Below are 7500 nucleotides of genomic sequence, written 5' to 3'. Positions count from 1 at the left end.
TTTGAACATTTATTCCTTCAGAATTATAATCACTGTTTTATCTTTTCCTTTGTCAGCTGAGAAAACAGTAATTAATCATTTACATTGTCAGAATATGAGAATTTTCAATTAAAAGAATGCTGTGACAAACTTAGAAAAACGATTATTTAACGTTTACCTTGGCAAATGAGATAACTCACAAATTCCTTTTTAGTTTTATCAGATGAAGGAAAATTGGTTTAAGACTTGCCAGCCACGACAGCATAAATGTTAATTCGACATATTTTGCTTTGTCAGTGCGTTTAGCTGTTGGTCAGTAACAGATATGTCAAGCAGCAAACACAAAAACAAAAAAACAAAAAAAACAAAAAAAACAAAAAAAGAAAAGAAAAATCATAATTCATCATTTGTTCCATCAGCTAATGAAAATATTTCCTTCAGTCTTTGGAACGAGATGTACCGAATGAAAAGAATTGTACCCTTATCACTTTTGAGAATTTTTAAAAATATTCAAATATAATCCATTGCCATCCCGAACTACCGTCTCATCCATATAATTATCCATCGATCTTTCAATTTTACTCTGATACTCCAAATATTCCTAACAAGTTTCAAGTTGTGGATTACAAAGATAAATTTCAATACATTATAAAGAAAGTAATGGTATTAATATAATATCGTGTAGGAGTTGTTCCTTTTTAAATTAGATACTCTAATTAATCATATCAAACCTGATGTAAGTGCTAAGTACTCTAGTCATTAATTTAAAATAATAATAAACACTGTTTCAGCTCCGCGCCAAATTCAGTTTTAACACGTCCCATCCTCCATTTGTCCTCCGATTAAAAGTAATTTTAACGTTAACCAAACCGGCCAATAAGATTCTTAGAATTTTACTAGCCAAGCTTAGGCATATGGACATTCGAATTGGCTTAAGAATTTTTTTTCTCTCTCTTTTGCCAAAAGCTCAATCACTTTTATATCCTCGTTGTTAATGCAAATAAATCTAAGTTTTTTTGCTATTGCCTTAATTTAAGCATATCGTGTAGCTCACTATTATTGTTATTGCTAAGGACATATCATTAAGAAAGATGTTCTAGTCATCACGTTAATATAACTTGTTAAACATGTGAAATTCTTCAAGTTCGATTAGCAATAACAAAATTGATAATTATCTTCAGTAGATTAAACAGTAAGACTTGTTTTCTAACATGTATTGTTTCCTTTTTATATTATCCTTAGACATTTTCTATTTTAGACAAAAATGGAATGGCTTTATTGAAAGTAGGTTTATGGTCAGATCTGTTGTTCATAATTAATGTAGAGGACAATAATATAGTGATTTCTACTGTCAAGGTGTAAGTCATGTTTTGTAAAGCATGTAATATTTAGCAAAGATGTTCTATTTCTCCCCTGAGTGGAGGGATTTATATTATATATACTAATTGTTTGTCTGTTTTTTATGAGCACAAATGTTGGAAATGATTACAGAAAAAATCTAGTGGAAATCTCCGTGTGTTTTCTTGGTCCTTCGCTTTTGGATTTTGATTAAGTTTTTTAATTTTTTTTTCCACTGAGGGGAACACTTAAACCAGATTAATAAACAAATGTCAGTTAAACTGTTATGTGCTTATTAATCTTCCTGTTATTTGTCGTATGAAGGAGAATCACAAGCCCCAGTGAACACAGAGTTTTACTACTCGGATAGACCTAGGCTGTGTTTAGCATTATCTAGCCTTTCGAAGCAAGTTTTTGTCCTTTGGTGAATAATGTCAGGAATGTAGTTCAGTCACGTAGTTTATATAAAAGTGTTTGTTTAGAATTTTTCTACCAAGAGAGTAAATGCAATATTTGTTGTTGATAGTTTAAGTTATCCTAGTAATGTTACAGGTTTTACTTGCGAGAGCTACTTGTGCACAGTAGTAAACATAAGTTGTTATTGGATGGCTATTGCCTCTTTTTTTTTATTTGGGATGTCGTATCAAAACTAAATCTTTGTACTTGGTCGTTCATTTTCTTGCATGTGTCGTTGGAAAGATTATATCCATTGTAGCTAAATTTTCGCAGTCTTTTATAATTGCTTTATATTCTGAGCGTTGGTACTTGTATGTTTTATTGTTGGCATTAGGCTATCAATGTCAGTATAATGAAGGCATTCTTGTCAAGCGATGTTCGTATCACGGTAGAGGTCTTTTGAAAAAATTTAATTGCTAAATATCAAGGACATCATTTCAATCTAGGCAGTCACACTAATGAGTTCGTCAATGATTCTGGATTTTGGCAGTTATGAGAACACTTTGTTATGACAAATTCATAGATCACTTGTATCATTTTTCCTTTCTGTGGGAAACAGTTCTATTCTTTAGTACCAGGAATAGTGAAGGCTTCCTCTACTGCCTCACTTGCTGTTCCAAGTCAGTGTCATGCTTCAACCTATGACAGATAGCATTACCCACTTGTTCATTCACTTTACTAAACCCTCCCCCTTCTTTTCGTTCTTTTCATTTAGTCTAGACACCTATTGGTAATAAGTAGTTATTAGATGGGGTCCAGGTCATTAAAAACTGACAAAATGCTATATACACCTCCAGTGTTCAGGCTTGAGAACGTTGTTGTTGATTTGCAATACAGTGTGTTGAGCTTTTTTCTGAAACTAGATGCTAGATACTGAGGTTAAGATTTAATACTAAGAGTAATGAAATTGATATCTAATATGTATACAGGGTATACATAGCAGTCAACAGGATATTGTGACAAAACCCCATTGTTTGTTACATCATAGGTCACAAAAGGAAGGCTGAGGGATTTAGCACAAGACAGGTTAGTGTTATTCAGAATGATATTTAAGCATTTTTGTAAATGTACAAAAGTGTTATCACTGTCGGCTCCGCCGGCTGACGGCAGGTAACCGTAGGCCGGCATTGATTGAACCGTCATATCATCATTATTTATCGTAGAAAAAAATGAGAGCATATTTAGAATCCTCGTGAAAGGTTCTATCAGAATAGAGTTTTCTTTTTCTCTACGAATAATAATGAAAAAGTTAACATTGCCGGATATCCGGATCAAAATGGTATCCGGCTAAAAACCGTCCCCCACAATAATTTTGCAGTCTATAGCGAGCATATACATATGCATACATACATATCCGACCGTCATTTTTATATATATATATATATATATATATATATATATATATATATATATATATATATATATATATATATATATATATATATCTCAATTTGGTGCAAGGGGATGGACGATTCTCTTCCTTTCTAAGTACTGACATTTCAAGATGTTTAGTCCCATTTTCAAAGCCACATAATAAAAGCAAGCACTAGAGGTTGTAATTGAAAAAAGAAGAAGTCTTCCTGCGGTAGGTTAAACTGTCACGATTTACATTGTTGGGATAAGAGAGCCACCACCATGCAATCTTTTTTGACATCAGAAGATCACTGGATTGTGCTATCTACGTAAAAAAAGAACAATAGCATCATAATCTCCATCACTATTAGGTGGCGGAACTTGAATACACACACACACACACACACATATATATATATATATATATATATATATATATATATATATATATATAATATATATATATATATATTATTTGTATGCATATATACATTACATTATATATATATATATATATATAATATATATATATATATATATATATATATAGCTTGTAAGATTTTCCCTCCTGGTGAGCTTAAGTTTAATAATGAAGAGAACAGTGAGAAGACAGGAGATCATTTCTTCTTTTTATTTACACCTGCATTTCGGGAATCCTTTCCCATCTTCGGGGCTATAAATTGAATTATTTTTAACAATATTAAAAAAGTGTGCTAAAATAAGCTAATAATTATAAGAAATATAGTTTTGTAATATAACAGTTATTAAGCTAAAATAAAAATAAAGCCTACAAAGCGACTTTATAAGCTAAAAGTAATTTAAAACACTACAAAACTCAGGTTTCGTTGTTAACCGATGGAGAACCAACCCTCTCCACAGTAAGTCCGGCAAAACGCTTTCCTTGTTTATTTTTTCAGTATATATGTTTTGTTTTGCTTTTTGATCTGTTATTTCCCTGAGTTATGTAGTGTTTTAACTTACTTTTAGCTTAAAGTCCTGTTGTAATTTTATTTTTATTTTAGCTTAATAATGACTGTTATATTGCAAAACTATATTTCTCATAATTATTAGCTTATTTTAGCATATTTGTAATATTGTAAAATATTCATTTTATTTATAACCTTGAAGATGGGAAAGAATTCCCGAAACATAGGTGTAAATAAAAAGAGGAAATAATCTCCAGCCTTCTCGCTGTCCTTTTTATTATCAAACTTAAGCTCACCAGGAGCGAAAATCTTATAAGTTTTACATATATATATATATATATATATATATATATATATATATATATATATAATATATATATATATATATATATATATATATATATATAATATATATATATATATATATATATATATATATATATACACACACATATACATGTATATGTGTGTATTCAAGTTCCGTCACCTAATAATAATGGAGATTATGATGCCATTGTTCTCTTACGTTGATATCAGCACAATCCAGTGATCTTATGATGTCAAAAAAGATTGCATAGAGTGGTGGCTCTCTTTTCCCAACAATGTAAATCGTGACAGCTTAACCTATCGTAGGAAGACTTCCCCTTTTTCCAATTAGAACCTTTAGTGCTTGATTGAGCCCTGAGGAACAGTGCATGCTCGTCACTTTGTAATGTAGACGATCAACAAACAGCCACTGAGGTCACTGTATCGGTCATCTTTCCGTTACCTTCCATGTAAAACTGGGAAGGGTCTTCGTAGTGATGTCATCGACGCCAGTGCTGCAAGAAAGCGTCAAATATCCTCACCTTAGTTCACGAACATATAAGGTATTCATAAGTATGCACTGAGCATATTGATTGATTTGTAAACTAATGGTCTCTCCTGCCTATATCATGTGAATAATTCGACATCTTGTTTTTAGTCCGTGCGCATCTGTATATCTATCAATATTGACAAATATCCAAACATAATTGATGAAAGGAGACGTTATTAAAAGCATCCTGTACGAAGCTAAATGAAAACAACTGCATAAATAATTGCGATTACTTATGGATGGCGGTGCTTCGCCGGTCACACTTATTTTCTGAATACAAAAGAAGCAACAGCGCTCCATAAATAAACCCGCCCTATTCATCACATTTCAGCGTCGCACAAAGGTGCCAAAAATATAGGCGATTTCGCCACATAGCATCAATAGCATAAATACAAACCAGGAAAGGGGTTTCTGCCCTATAGATACGCGATCTGAATTATGATCGTGAGAGGTAGTGTTATGTTTAGATATTCTTTCATTTAGATAGGGAAGTAAAGGGATTCTTAATATCATACGTCATGAACCCAGGGATAATGAAGTAGTTTTCACAATGAATCTGGAAGACCTTTTACTCACACAAATGACACACATATGCTAATGGCTATAGCGGATGTGTTAATACGTATGAATGTACGCTTATGTGTGCTTGAAACTCTATACATATATTCTCATACCACGCACACAGAAACACTCATATGTATTTTCTATATATATATATATATATATTATATATATATATATATATATATACATTATATATATATATATATATATATATATATATATATATATATTATATATATAATACGGTTATATATATATGTGTTGTTGTTGTGTGTGCGTTCTCTGATTCTGAGGCATTACTACCGGATACAGGGCTTTAGACACCATGCCTCCTGCTATTTGGGGAATAGCACACTTTGCAGAGTGGCGGAATGTTATTATTTTCTTCTCCAAAGAAACTGGAGAAACTAGTAAAAGATCCTAAAAGTGTTTGACAGCAGAAAAAATTGATGGAAAACCCGAGCAAAGGTGTGGTAACGGGAGTCAACTGAAACCAAGAAGGGGGAGCATTGAGTATGGATGGAGGAAGAATGAAAGTCTGATTTGTACTGGCCTTTCGGAGGAAATATAACGTATGATGTTAAGAAGAGGGAACTTGGGAATCACAGAATAAGCGAAGCATGGAAGGTAGAAAGGTGCGCGAAAAGCATTGGAGGGAAGTTTGTATTTTATTTGGAAGCCTTGGTATGGGTACATGAATGGACGGTTGAGCTAACTCGCCTTTATAGAGGTGAATTTTAAGTGAGTGGAAGAAAAATGGTACACTCTGTTGCGTTGAACAGAATGCCTTGTATACAAGGCATATTAAACATTGAAAGGTTAAGAAACATTAATATTCATAAGAATGATACTAAGGCTATCGTAGGTTAAAAAATAGATTAGAAAGTTGAGAGATATTGAGTTATATGGAAAGAATGTAGGATGATATGGTAGTGGTAAAAAGTGTGCAATTCGACAGTGTGAAGTGGCAGGAGGAAAAGACTTATCAAGTGCAGGAGAGATGCCGTGAAAGAGGTGCAACAAAGGAGGAGCCTGAAATTCGATGTTGTGCAAGAGCACGTGCATGATGGAGGTTGAAATTTAACGCTCATTGCGTATAAAGGGGTTCGATGCGCAGTTTAAGAATCTTCCGTGAAAGTGTGTGAATTTGCTAATGTTAGCAACGTTTTCTGCACGGGAGTTCATCTCCAATTCAACAGTATTAATGTGGAAGTCACAGTTGTATCGTTTCTTCATTGAAACCACTCCTGGTAGGGGAAAGTGATCAGCACAGAAAATGTGACATGCAAGCACACATACGTATGCTCACACACGTTTGACGAAAATAGTGCAGAATTTTGAGGTTTTATAAGATAAAAGAAAATGTAGCGTAAGAAAATGAAAGTGACAAAGAGATAGCACGAATGCCGTGCGGGAATGGAAGTTGAAAGCAGTCTGTTTCTGTGTGCTTGAGGGGGAGAGGGGAGGGGTTGACGTGGAAACGAATTGGCTCTCCTTATAATGATATCAAGGAACTTTATTCTGGAAGTTTTCCCACAGGCAATTTATACTTCACCCAGTGCTTAAACTAGATAATTTGGCAATGAATGCAACCTTCACTTTCTGTAGGTATAAACCCTAACTAAGGGAAACGTCTAAGTAAATGTATATGTATATATATGAAGATATATACTTATAAGTATACATATGTTTTTATATGTATATATAAATATATATATATATATATATATATAATATATATATATATACTAAATACATAAATACAAATATATATATATATATATATATATTTATATATATATATATATATATATATATATATATATATAAAGTTGAATAGCATGGAGCCCATTCTAAGGTAATATCCCTTATCCACTCTCTAACCTCGAACTATCCTTGCCAGGATGATCATAGAATCAATCTCTCCAACAGTGGAAGATATTTCCCTAAAAAATTGCTTTAATTTTTCCTAATTATTAAATATTCGATAGGGATCAGAATGAACATAGCATCCTATATTTCCTTATG

This window comes from Macrobrachium nipponense, chromosome 1 (genome assembly GCF_015104395.2).
Source record: "Macrobrachium nipponense isolate FS-2020 chromosome 1, ASM1510439v2, whole genome shotgun sequence".
Classification (NCBI taxonomy): Eukaryota; Metazoa; Arthropoda; class Malacostraca; order Decapoda; family Palaemonidae; genus Macrobrachium; species Macrobrachium nipponense.
The sequence above is the reverse complement of the archived record's forward strand: the minus strand, read 5'-3'. Positions refer to the sequence as shown.